Consider the following 14,336-nt stretch of genomic DNA (forward strand, 5'->3'; position numbering starts at 1 on the left):
TTTCAAAAGAAAAGAAGTGTAATTGATCTCCTTTAACCTCCAAGAATTCAATAATATCTTTACCACGGTAAACATCTACCCAATTAATCATATGAGGGTTCATGCTGCTCGTAACTGTGAGTACGGTTGAATATTCAGTTTGATACTCTGCATAGTTGGTACACTTTACCCACGGGTCATGATAAACTCTTTTGCCGATACCCGTCGGTACCTTACACACTTCCGAGGTGTGCGCTGAGAGATCACTACGAGGCTTTTCCAAAGAGTCTTCCAGTATGTACTTGCCCATTGAGGTTTCACTGTTGTATATAAGTGGAGTAACCCTCCACCCCAGAAGCCCCCTCTTGCGCCAGTTAGAATCAGGAAGTACCGCTTCCTTCTCTACCCATCCATTTGGCTCATACACCACTAGGAGAACATCTAGTTACTTAGTCAAGCCGTGTTATATAGGTCTCATGGTTGTACTGTTGCCATGGGTGGTCGCTCCACAAACCGGTCTTTAACATGGTCTGGGCAAGACTGCCAACTAACCAACAAGGGTAATCAACAGAATATCCATCCAGAGTTGGAACGCATCAACAGGCACACACCAACATCTACTTCTTTCCCAAACCCTAGATTCCTTGTTGCTAAAACCCTTAACAACATCAATTATCACCTATCTCAACTTTTAATTCCATAGCTCATGATTCATCACATATATACTACATGTTCATCTAAAAGCATGGTTAAGTAGTATACTCATGTTATCGAATAAAACATCTACAGCGGAAAACTACATATGTTACTAGTGTTTGCTAAACTACCCCATTTCACCACAAAAAAAACAGCATGCATGTTTTGTAAAACTGACTTTAATTGAAAACTGGCTCACAACATGGTCAAGATACTTGCCTTCATCAAGGTGATGCACGGTTCCTTCAAAGTCTTCTTTCTAGAGATTTCTGAACTGCTCTTGAACTGATTCGTCTACACGAGCACACAAACAACATAAGAAAAGTAAACCAAAAAGTACTAAAACTTGGTAAACCCCTATAAAAGATTCTACACATTGCTATGAGAATTTAACTGCAAAAATCGCCTAAAACGGAGCTACGAGCAAAAAGTTATAAGCATTTGAAGTTCTAGAGGTGTTTCTGCAAATTTTTTCTAAAAACCTTATTTATTGTGCATGCTGATGTCATAAATCAGAAAATGAAATACTTTTGTAATTGGAAAACACATGGACCGAGTCCACTGGGCTTTGAACCGGGAGAAGACCCTCGGTCCACAGGTCCACCGTGGACTAGAGGCGCTGAAGGGGCTCGGCATAGTGGCGGGTGGCCAGAGAATGGCTGGAACGGAGCGTCGGTGGTCGGGGTGCTCTGGTGAGTGGTGGAAAATGGAGAGCGGAGGACGACGAGCTCACCCTAAATGAAATCGAGGCTGGAGCAGGGTTGCGGCAGCCGAGCAACAGTGAGGGTGGCAGCAAAGGTTGATGCGGTGGCGGGGCGACGCTCCGATGATCGAACGGTGACGACGACCCATGAGAACAACTCCGGGGAACCTGCAGAGCCAAAGGAGCGTTTAGCTCGACCGGAGACAGCACGGAGGTGCGGAATTGGTGGCAGCGGAGCTTCCTCACCAGAGATGATGAAGATGACGGTGCCGATGGCAATACGAGCAAGGAAACAGGGTGTGAGATGATGAAGGAGTTGTGGAACCTTGCCGTGGGGGTAGAGGGCGGCTTAAATAGGGGAAATGGTGAGCGGAGCGGCCGGAATTCAGAGGTGAAGGGGCGGCGAGGCCATGGCCTTAAAGGCCGACGGTTTTCACATCAACTCGACATTAGAGAGGGACTAAAAAGGGGGAAATGAGTGAGGATGCCTTTATGGCACTTAATGCCTTGGATTTGACCATTTCAGGGAGGAGAACGGGAGTGGGGACGCAGGGATTTGAATGGCGTCTGGCGGAGGGCATCGAGCCAGGCGGGAGAAGGAAGAAGGCGAGGCGGCTCGATGGCTCGGCTCAGGCCCGTGTGATAGAGAGAGAGAGGGTGGCTTTGCACGGGGGGAGTGCTGGCTCAGTCAGATGGGCCAGCCCAACGGGAGCACGGGAGACAGCCAAGCCAACGCCCAACGGGGAGAGGGGAGGGATAGAGACTTGGCTCAGGCTGAGATGAGAGGAGAAGAGAGGTTTTGTGCCGGATTTGAGAGGGAAAACAGCCCAGTTAGGATTTTAGAGTTTGGAAAAAGCTTTTCTATTTGCTTTTGAACCATTTTCGCAAAAGGTTTTAAACGAGCGCCTTCTAGCAAACTTTTGCAAATATTTTTCACCCATGAAAACTATTGCAAACTACAGCAGCATGAATGCATCATGCATGGTTATAACCTATGGCAAATTAAATTTAGAAATTAATTTCCTTTCTAATTGAAAAAAACCTACTATCCCTATTTAATTCTAGGAAAATTTTATACTATTGAGAAAAATTGAAAGTTAAGGTGTTACACTGTACAATCGTCAGTAACTTTTTTTTTCTATTTTTCTTTTATATTTAGATTAGAATAGGAATAGTAGTTGGTAGAATAGGAAAAATCTTGGTAGTTTTTAGATAAATTCGGGTAGAATAAAATTAGTTTAGAGACCTAGTTTTGTAGAATAATAGATAGAAAATTTAGTGTACGATTTATGGTATATTTAGAATTGGATATTTAGAGTGTTTAGAAATTTTATTATAGGATTCCATGGTATATTTAAAGTAGGACAATCAAGAGTGCTTAGAGTTGTTAGACTAGGATTTCTACGGCATAAATAGAAAATTCGGAGTAGAAAATAGTTTAGGTCTATTATTTAGGAAATTTTGGTATATGTCAAATATGAATTTTTATTAGATTTGAGGCATATATAGAGTAGAAGTATTTGATACATTTAAAATAGTTGGTAGAAATTTTGTAGTATTGGATAAAATATTTTTGAGGCATATTATTGATTAGGTTCGGCTTATTATTCATGTACATGTTTGGTTAGATTTGGTAATTTTAGGTTTGGTTAAATTAGGTAATGTAGATACAAAATTTAGGATTAGAGAAATTTACATAGAAACATAGGAGTAGATGAGGAAATATAAGAAAAATGATGGACATAGAAATTTAGAGTAGAAATGTAGAAGAAATGCAGTAGGTACCGGTAAGATTTTTTTTCTTTTGTTAGGAATAGTTAGAAATTTAGGAGTAGTTAGAAAATAGGAATAGTTAGAATATTAGAAATTAGGAAAAATTGTAGGATATGAAATAGTTAGAAAAACAATAGGTGATTTATAAAAAATAGTAGAAAATAGCAGGTGGTCGTACAAGTGCTTTGACATAGTCTGCCCGCAGCTGAGGTCATACAACGAGTACGATGTTTCTTTTTACTTCCCCGATGAGTTTGGGCTACACGACGTAGTGGACAGCCCTATGATGGGTTCTCTCTAGTGCAAGCGCGGCGTAAGTAATACAAGTTCACATATTTGTTTAAGTACCATTATTTTATTACATTTACATGGTTTACACTTTATTTTTTCATGCAACTGAGGTGGGTGACAGCGATGACACACGCTTCGTACCCTCAGTTTGTGGCTGCATTTGGCCAGCTATAGATGGATAGGGTACGCTAGACACCTTACGACCACGAGGTGGTCACGACGTGCGCACCTCTTGGCCTCTCCGAGTTGTGACACAGGGACCAAGCTCTCTAGCTTACGAGGCGGTGGCTAGTCTTTGACGTCACAGTCGACCCCTACTTCCCGAATATAGTGTACAGGAAGTTCTGGTTTTACCATCACTTCTCCCTCCAACGCCGACCCACAGATAGCTCTCACATGTAAGTATTTCTTTTTACATGTGTTTTGCTAATCATGTTTTCAGTTTTGTAATGGTAGCTCTGTCATGCAGGATGACGAGGAAGGGTCATGACACTGTGTATGATGCAACTTGGACAGATAAGATGCAGCCATGGGTGGAGCAGTGGGTAGAGACTGTTGCAGACGTCCAAGTCCCTAGCGGCCCTTATGACCCTACAACAGAGGATGCGTACCTGCACTGGTTCCACACGACAACGTGGGTTAGGTGTATCCCAATGCCACCGGAGCCACCACAACACAAGCCAGAGGTCATCGACACTTTCGCTATGGAGCCCACGGCGGCATACCACGCCATGGTACATGAGACTTGTTATATTCTACTAACTTTCATTCTTATATTACATGTGTTTTCTCGTGCTTTCCAGTCAGACACGTACAGGGATGTTGGCACGGAGCTACTAGACTTTATGGACCGCTAGGAGTCAGTCCCACCTTGGGTTGACCCGGGCGATCTAATGGCCGATCTATGTCACCTCGCACGATGTTGCCTTGACTGGTTTTGACATGCTTCATGCCGGAGGTTACCAGACATCATCGAGCCTACCACAGAAACAAGGTCATCGTGATGCGCTCGGGCTACACCACCACCGATGCGGTACATGCTGACTCTAGGTTTCCGCTCAGGTGGTTAAGTTCTAGGTCCATCACTATCAATGTTATCACTCGGGAATGCACCTTTCAATTCAGTTATAATGTGGTGCATGAAATTTGACATAGTGGTAGCTTGCAACAGTTCCCAACCTCCTTTGACGCAGCATACAGCTCGATGCACTTCGTACGGGACGATTGGATGGCGTTAACGACCAAGGAGGAGGGCCCATCGCAGGCAGCAAGGGCACCTCTACTGACGCAACCATCGCAGCCCGACCCTGCTACCCCTCCAGACACTGCACAGCCTCGGCACCCTCCATGTGACCCCTTTATGTACTCCACCGACCACGTGCATCATAGAGCAACTGGCCAGTGGGCGGCGGGTGTGCCCAACAAGCGCGCCTGTGGCCATGGCGACACCCCTTGACTATTCCATTACATTATACTTAGATATGTTTATGTTATTTCTATTGAGGTTGTCATATCATGTAGGATATTTATGTTGGTACTACGCTATCAACCATGTTTTTATTACATATGTTCTTGTTCCGTCCCAAAGCATAGCATCATACAATCTTACCCGCTTTTGAACGTATCTGTGTGCCATCCTGTTAAGTAATAAATCGTTCACATGCAACTTTCAAAATCAAAACCCTTCGCATTACGAACCCTACTATTATTATGCTTGCAAACAAAATACAACATTACATGATGTAATACAATTTATTCAATTACAAACAACATGGTACAAGAAAATATTACATAATACTAAGACAGTACATCGGGATATATTGCTTCTAGTCATACTGACTAAAAATGAACTGCGAAGACTCTCCTAACCCCCGGCATCCTCCTTGACCATAGTGTGCCAGGGGTTGTGGAGGAGGAGGAGCATACTTTTAGTGACTCCTGGGTACATATACGAAGTCAAATTCTCGACAGACCGTTAGAACATATCCATTGTACTCCCAGTTGTTTCTCCGACCTGCCATGCGAGGCGAGATATTACTCCTAATTGTTCTTGCAGTTCCTCGATAATGATGTGTAGGTGACGAATGTATTCTAAATGTGTGGTTCTACCTGCGGGTCAATCTAGTACTGAAACCCACAATCATCTGTCTAAAAACCTACTCTATATAAAGGTAATCTCAAGGATGAACACGCTTCAGTGCATACAGACCGACTGTTTCATCTCCACCACAATCTTGATGTAGGTCAATTATCGAACTACAGTGACTCATCACCTCATCATATGGTAGCATTGAATCATGCATAGGTTTTTCCCTATCGCTGTAGTAATGCATGCTAATGAGCTTACCAGAGTATCCAATACCCTTCGTCAATATAAGGCACTACAACATTGACTTTGTGTAGCCGTAGTTGATATTTTTGAAAGAGTTTGAATTCTTTTATAGGATGTTGCGTGGATGTACATTGAGCTTTAACTGTGCCTCATTAAATATATGATTCTTCCCAAATTATTAATAAAAAACAAAAACAAAGATGTTACCTGATAGCAAACGGAGTGCCGACAGGGCTGCCGGTATTCCAAGTACCAACAGGTCTGTCATTTGTCAGGTAGTGCAACACCCATATCGGTGTCTATCCGGGGTCCTGTCGGCATGTGGAGTGCCGACAAACCTTTTTGGCACAATATGCGTGTCGATAAGCCCCTAGTCCCATGTCACTTGTTGGTACTCCGCATGCTGATAAGTATCTATTTTTGCAATTTTATGAATTTAGCTATTATTTTTGTAATTTTTCAAAAAAGTACTATTATTAAAACAATTCTTGGATGACAGCGCCGAGATCATCTACTGTAACTTTGTGTATGTACCACCGATCAATGAAATGAATAATGCAGAATTATATGTAGTGAGGACAGTGAGAATCAGAGCGTGGGTGTGGAGCTCTATTTTATAAAAAAAGCAATCACACATTGAAATTCAGAGGAAAAAATGGTTGCATGACATTGTAATTTAGTATCATTTGCCGACAGAGAAAAAAACATGGTATGGCTCTATAACATACAACATTTTGGCTGTTTTCTGAAGACAATTCATCCATCAAAACATGAACTTCACCCGAGTAAGAAAGAGATTCTATTCACAGTAAACCCTCTATTCCTTTCTTTTTTGGAATCTTCTACCTTCTGCAAGATACTTTGGTAAGGTATTATAAGTAGGGTTAGTCTTAATTACCAAAAAGAAGTAAACTTTATAAATCAATTGCCATGTGGTTCATGGTCCAGAGAGCCCTATTTATCTTTTAACGTGCCACTTAACTCTAGATTTTGTTGTCCAAATGTTTCACGGAACCCCTTGAGTAACGGAAAAAACGGAATCCTAACGTGTGGGTCCAAACGATGTAAAAGAAAAAGGGTGTAGCGCTACTACAAAGAGTGTCTTAGATGGTTTCTGAGCCGTTAGAGTAATTACGTCAGAGATAATGACTTGTTGTCTCAGAGAGGTAAAAACCCGTGCTAGGCTGGAAACCATCAGAGAAACACCGAATGAACTTGTTTGTGATATTGTGGTTGAAACATGTTTGTGTGCTGGTGTTATGATATTTGCATGTATGCAGGGTTGGGGCTAGCGTCTCTAGGACTAGCGGCCGATATGCAAGTATATACATAGCTAGTATTAGCATTATTTAATTTTTTTCTTCCAAAGGATAGCAAGAGAGTTACCGAATTATATTAAAAGAAGAGGAGAAAAAAAAACAAGGAGTTCGACTGGCCCTTGTTTGGGCCTAAGCAAAAAGGGAGTGAAGACGACTTGAGCTCCAAAAACAACTAGAAGTCGAAGCCCCCAGGAACAAAGAAAAGAAGGAACAATCCTACTACAAAGAGAAAGATGCCGCTCTAAGCCAGTTGCCACGCTCGGTTTCTTTGGTCAATGTCATCTTTTTTTCCCGCACAATTGAGACGACATCTAGACTTTGGTCTTGAAAGACCCAACGATTTTTCTCCTTTCAAATATTCCACCAAAAGTATATTACTCCTCTGTTGAATTCCCTACGGCTCTCCTTGTTGATTTTGCATCTTGCTTTTCGCCACCATGATCGGATATTGGAGAACTCATTTAGGCTCAGCACATTGTCCCAACCGCACCATTGTGTAACCTGTTGCCATACTTGATGCGTAAATGTGCAATCCTTAAAAAGATGCTTAGTATTTTCATACAACATGACACACAGTTTGCAGCAGCGGTCGTTTTGATCATCTATTCATCCCCTTTTCTTCAAATTGTCCACAGTAAGAATCTTCCCTTGTATCGCCAACCAGGCAAATGTTTTGTACTTTGGCTCTGTCTTAGCCATCCAAATCAGCTATGTTTATAGACGCTTGATTGCCCCCATGAATTGGATTCTAAATGCGCTTTTTGTGGTATACACCCTGTCCGGTGTCCATTTCCACCTGATTTATCCTCCGAAGTAGGACCACGCTTCACCCCTTGCAACGCACTCCATAGGTCAATGAATTGTGCGAGTTCCTCGTGAGTTGTTAAGTTGCACAGACTCCGAATCCAATTGTCATCCTACAGTTCTTTCTACACTGATCTATGCTTTCTCTTTGCAAGCCTGAACAAGTCTGACGCAATTACTTTTGGGACCAATCCATCAATCCAACTGTCGTGCCAAAACTTTGCCTTCTCGCCATTCCCGATGGTGACTACCGTGGACACCATGAAGAGGTCCCTATCTGTTTTGCCACACGATGCTTGAAGATGTGCCCATGGTCGCTGAGCGTATGTCCATTGGTACCATAACCATTTGACTCTCAAAGCTCTTGCAATTTTTTCTAGCTCCAATATACCTAGACCTCCTAGCTCTTTCGGCCTAGCTGTGGTGCTTCAATTTACCAATGAATGTGCCCAGACAACCTTTTTCGGGACTTCCCCCTTTCAAATAAAAGCTCTTCTAATGCGATCAATCTTCTTGGCAAGCCATTTATGTAGTGGGAACACCATAAGGTGATATGTCGGTTGTGTTGAGAGAACAAATTTGACTAGAGTGTCTCTTCCCTCCAAGAAGAACGATTTGCCTTTCTAGCTCAGAAGTCTACCTCCAAGCTTTTCAATCAGTGGTTGTATGTCAACCTTTGTTAATTTCCTTAATGTAGTGAGAGCCCAAGGTACTTACACAGGAATGATTTGATCTACCTTGGGAAGTCCGAGAGGAGTTCGTCAATGTTCACATTCTAGCATCTAATTGGAAATAATTCCATCTTAGATAAGTTCATAATTATACCGAAGCTTTTCCCAAAGGCCATTAGAACCTCATTTAAGGTCTTTAGTTCTTGCTTGTCCAGATTGGTGAATATGGCTGCATCATCGGCATACAAGGAACATCTTAGTTTGGCCGTTGTAGGTAGCACCAGGTTCAGAAAACCTTTCTCCTCCGTCATCCGCACTAGTCTTTGCAACGGATCAATCACTATGATAAAAAGCATGGGCGACAGCAGATCCCCCTTCCTTAGGCCTTGTGCATGAAATATGTCCTAACCTAGCACCCCATTCAGTAGAATGCGAGAGGAAGATGAGCCCAGTAGTTGACATATCCAATCACACCATTTCTGGTCAAACCCAAGCCTAACCATCACCTCTATTAGATATTTCCAATTTACCAAATCGAAAGCCTTCGATATGTCAAACTTCACAAATAGCAATAGTCTCTTTTTCTTATGCAATTCCTTTATGACACTTTGTACGTAAACAAAGTTGTCATGAATGCATAGTTTTTTAACAAATACGCTTTGGCCTCTTGAGACGATCTCATAGAGTCTTGGTGCAAGCCTATTTACCAACAACTTGGATATGATCTTGGAGAAACTATTGATGAGGCTTATCAGTCTGAAATCAGACACACATGTTGCATTTGATTGTTTAGGAAGCAAACAAACATTGGCATTATTGAGGATATGCCAGTTTGAAATCAAAGAAAGCTTGCACGGCTGCCACCAAGTCATTTTTAATTATAGACCAACACCTCATGTAAAATAGGACAATGTAACCATCAGGACCTGGTGATTTCTCCGGTGGCATTGATTTTATTGTCTCAAGAACTTCATCCTCCTTATATGGTTCCTCTAGCTCATCCAGGTCCATCGCGTGGTAGTCCAGAGTATCCCAATTTAATGGCTCACATTGCTTTTTCGTGCCGATATGTTCTTTGAAATATTTGTAAAGTTCATGCACCTTTGCCTCAGGCAAGACCACGACACCTTGCTCTATTTGCAAGCTTTGAATAAAGTTTTCCCTTCTTCTCGCATTTGCTTTCAACTAGAAATTTTTTTAATTTACATCAGCTTTCCTAGTTCATGTCAGCCTTGCATGGTGTCTAAGCCTTGACGTTTCAATGGCCGCAAGACCCACCACCTTCCCTTTAAGGAATTTTCTAAACTTAATCTCATCAGGAGAAAGGGCTCTCTTCTCTTCTGCTTGGTCCAACCTAAAAATGACCTCATGTGCTATTACAAGGCACAGTCTTGTGTCCCCTATCGTTCTCCTCTTCCATGCTCTTAGGTCTTTTTGTAGGCGCATAAGCTTAGCATGTAGCCTTAGCAACGGTTCTTCTATTTGGGATCCCAACTTGTTTGCACTATTTCCATGAAGCATGGCATCCTAAACCTAGTATGATTCAAAGTGAAATGCACTATAGTTGCTCCTTAGTAGGTTCCTAGTCAAGAATAGCGGGCAATGATTGGACCTATTTGACGACAAGGCTTGCAGATGCGCATTTGGGAACAAAAACTCCCAATCTGAAGTGTGTAGAAACTTGTCTATGCGAGTCAAAGTTGGATTTTGTTGTTGGTTTGACCACGTAAATTTCCTGCCTGTGAGCTTAAGATCATGTAAATTTAATCCATCAATCATGTCCTTGAAGTGCCTCATCATATGTTTATTCAACCTTCGATTATTTTTGTCTTCTTCTTTGTAAATTAAGTTGAAATCCCCACAGAGAAGTCACTGCAGTTTCATGTGTTGTTTGAGTTCCTGAATTTCTTGCATAAATTCAACCTTCTCGGTGTCCTATGGTCCATAGACAACCGTTATGGACTAGGTCATAATGTCATTTAGCATCGTGATTCAGCTGAGACTGTATGTTGCGTAATTTTGCTATTTGACAGAGAGAAATAAGAATCCGAGCAAGCAAGGAGTATCCCTCCCGAGGCTCCCTGAGCAGGTAGCACTGCATAGTGTTACGCAAAACTAGTCCTCAGCATTTCAATCACCAATTGATGGGGCCATGATGAAATCTTCGTCTCCTGGAGGCATGCAATTGTTGCCCCTGCTATTTTTGTGACCAACCTGACGTTTGCATGTTTTGCCGGTGCGTTCAACCCCCACACATTATAGCAGATTATGCTACAGTTAGCTTGCGACATTGGCGCCACTAGAATTCAAGTTTCTTGTTGTACACACAAACACTGTAGTTGATCACATGAGGGTACATGTGCTTCATGCTCGTGAATACAACTTGATGGCCAACATCTAGAATTCAATTTGCTTACTGTAACACAAAGACTCTTGTTGATCACATGAGGGTACAAGTGTTTCTTGCTCGTGAATACAACTTGATGGCTAGCATGATGGTTTTGCTGCTATTTTCGGAGCTGAACTTGTGATCTTAGCCAAACATCCGTCTTGCATGTCGACCCAATGGCCTGCACCCTTGGTGCAACATTGAACCTGATCTGGGCGTTGCTTTACAAAGTAGGGCAAACACATCTAGGACTCCAACCCACATGACAACTCACGGCACTTTTGATAGTGCCCCATATGATACTAACTCGATAATGATACAAACTGGCAAAACTAGATGGCATGGCTAAACATAATGACAACTTGTTGATGAACAGCTGGGCTCTTCTTCAAGCTTGTTGTGTAGCCAGCGCCTCCACATGTACCACCCTCTTGTCCTTTTTCTTCTGCTGCTATCGTCCTTTGTCCACCAACTCTGCCAATGGCCATCATGGTCGGCTGCTCCAGCGGTTTATCAAACTTCTGCAAATAATTGTTAATCAACTCTGTTTTGTCAGCATTATGTGATAAAGAGCCCAGTTTATTTTCTAAAACTTTACTGGCGAGCTGCATAGAAGATTTTCCATGTGTGTATCTCGATTTGAGACGTTTGCTACTTCTAGATGCTGTGTATTTTTGTTTGTTTGCTCTCTTTTTCCTAGCCATAGGTGGCTTTGGAGATTACAGTGGATTTGCAATAAGAGGATCATCCAAGGGTCTAGTAACCTGCTGCAGAAATGAAACTACATTATGTACATGGGTGGTTCTCTCCCCTGATTCATCCTCAGCTGGGTTAGTGAGTGCATAACAGTCCTTATCCAGCGTAGATAGGATCGCTTCCTGAGATGGAGTGTACACTGGAGAAGGCACCGGGGACTATCAAGGCTTGGTGTTAGAGCCCTCCATCCTATAGGGACATGGTTGGCGTTGATTTCATCAAACATCAGGTCGTGACTTGGATTCTGTGAATGATCACCTATGGCCCAAAGCTGTAGAATCCCCTCCTCTCTGATATATGAACTAATTAGATGGTCACCTTTGTTCCTTTGAGGCGATGAGCATATGGTGGTGACCGGAGAGGTGAATGTGACGGAGCGATGTCGCCTCTTCTTTTGGATCCCAAACACGCCACCATAGCGACGGATCAGGCTCTTAAGAGGAGAGCGGGACGCAGGGCGTCGTATCGTGCTCCCAGAGCGCCTGCACTCGTATTGACCACGATCAACAACACTACTGACAAAACTCCTCTCATCACTACACGATCGGATAACCGTGCCTAGAGCGGGCGGCTGCGGTGACGTCGGGGGCCACACCACCCACCGTCTCCCTCACCATCATCCTCCTCGTTGTGGCAACCTCTCTGATCTGAGCAGCAATAACAAGTGGGTGGGGCATGCTCGGCCTTAACGCCGCCGTCGGGGACACCGTACTTCCAGTAGATGATGTGCTCCCATCTTCTGTTCCTATCCTACGGAGGATTATCAGAGAGAAAAGCAAGGTCATGGATGACCTCACGTGGAGGAAGCATTTGTATGTCTGACCCCGCTTGGGACCAGTCGGCTCTTCATGGTGTATCTCAACCATTGGCAGGGGAATTGAGGTAGAAGGTAGCTCTCCCTCAGCTCCTATGATAGTGAGCCACACTATCTTTGGAATTCGACTAGGATTACCGCACCAGGCCCAAAGATCATAAGTCCTTGTTCTTTCCTGCCGCCTTGAGTACTCTTCCACGTAGTGAATGGCACAGCACTTCCCACTACCTTTGTAGCAATGTCCTCAAAGAAAGCAAAGGTAGTTGAGTCTGCATACATCCTTTCTGTCAGCAGATCGGTTCAACCAACAGCTAGAGTTCACCGAGTCTTCAGCGACGCCAACGTCCCACGCTTATCGCGTCCACGCCGCGCACTCGCCGCGCACTAGCGCGTTCGCCCGCGCGCCCGGTCTTCACGGCGCCCACGCTCCCGCGTAGTGCGCGCATCCGCTCGCCTGTATAGCAGTGGCCGAAGGCCACCATTGTAACCTATATATGTACACCACTGTCGATCAATACAATCATCCAGTTGGTCACTTCCTCTCTACATGGTATCAGCTTCTTCGATCCTCCAGAAATTCTTCTGCTCGCTCTTCCGCACCAATGGCGAACTCTTCTGTCCACTCTGACTCTTCCTCCTCTGACGACGAGTTCGTCGCCCCAGCAGCTGCTTCTACCATTCAAGGCATCTCCATCCGCCATCACGTTCCGGTTGTCCTCGATCTGGAAGAGGGCAACTACGGGCAGTGGCGCTGCTTCTTCAACTCCACGCTCGGCAAGTTCGGCTTAACCGGCCATGTCCGTTCCCTGACTCCCTCTGCAGATCGCGATGGCGAGTGGCGCATGGTGGACTCCTGCGTCGCCAACTGGATCCTCACCACGGTGTCGAAAGGCGTCTTCGACATCATCCGTCGTGACCGCACCGACGCCTTCTCTCTGTGGAGCGCCATCGCGTCTCTCTTCCAGGACAACGAACTCCAGCGCGCGGTGTACCTCGAAGCCGAGCTGCGCTCCCTGCAGCAAGGTGACATGTCGATCAACGACTACTGCACCAAGCTGAAGCGGCTTGCCGATCAACTCACCGACATCGGCCACCCCGTCTCCGAGCCCAGTCAAGTGCTCAACCTCCTTCGTGGGCTCAATCCGAAGTTCCGCTACATCAAGCCGGTGATCACAGCTAAGTTCCCGCCGCACACCTTCATGAGCGCTCGCTCCTTCCTCATGCTTGAGGAGGTCAGCATGCAACATGACGCCGCCGCCGAGGCCACACAGGCTTTGGCCGCGACCCATGGTGACCAACCTGGCAGCGGCAACTCCTCGGCGTCCACCGGCACCAAGGACGGCTCCTCTTCCTCCGGCGCGCCTCGCCGCGACAACCGCTCCAACAACGGCGGCAACTACTCCCGCTCCAACAACCGCGATCGCCATCGCGGTCGAGGCAACGGCAACACCACCGGCAACGGTGGCGGCGGCGGCTCTCGCTCCAACAACTCCAACGCCTCCACAAATCAGTCCGGCCAATGGGCTGCCGGTCACAACCCTTGGCAGGGCATGGTGCAGGCCTGGCCCATGCCCTTCCGAGCCCCCGGCGCTGGCGTTCTGGGACCCCGTCCACCGTTCCAGCCGCATCAGGCGATGACGGCATACCACCAGCAAGCTCCTGCACCCGGCGGCGTCTTCGACACCAGTGCTCTCTACGCGGCACTGCAATCCGCCGGCGTTCCCCATCAACCGACGAGCACATCCGACTGGTACTTCGACACCGGCGCGACGTCGCATATGTCGTCCTCCCCTGGTAACTTTCCCAAAA

This window comes from Phragmites australis, chromosome 5 (assembly GCF_958298935.1).
Source record: "Phragmites australis chromosome 5, lpPhrAust1.1, whole genome shotgun sequence".
Lineage (NCBI taxonomy): Eukaryota > Viridiplantae > Streptophyta > Magnoliopsida > Poales > Poaceae > Phragmites > Phragmites australis.